This window comes from Brassica oleracea, chromosome C1, assembly GCF_000695525.1.
Source record: "Brassica oleracea var. oleracea cultivar TO1000 chromosome C1, BOL, whole genome shotgun sequence".
NCBI classification, from domain to species: domain Eukaryota; kingdom Viridiplantae; phylum Streptophyta; class Magnoliopsida; order Brassicales; family Brassicaceae; genus Brassica; species Brassica oleracea.
In genome coordinates this window covers 17,730,046-17,730,335 of record NC_027748.1, presented here as the reverse complement: position 1 = coordinate 17,730,335, position 290 = coordinate 17,730,046, and positions in this window count along the sequence as shown.

The window sequence follows — 290 nt, the reverse complement described above, 5'->3', positions numbered from 1 at the left end:
AAGGTCTTCTGGAAGAAAAAACCATGGACGACTAACTGGACGACCTTCTGGACGACTTAATTGAAGGTCTTCTGGAAGACTAATCACTGGACGACTAACTTGAATATCTTCTTGAAGAAAAAACCCTGGACGACTAACTGGACGACCTTACGGACGACTTAATGGAAAGTCTTCTGGAAGACTAATCACTGGACGACTTACATTGTGGTTTCGTATGGCCAGTTTCCTTGCATTTTGAGCATCTATAAACCCTGTGTTGCTTCCGGGGTTTGCGTCCTCTCATCCTGGAT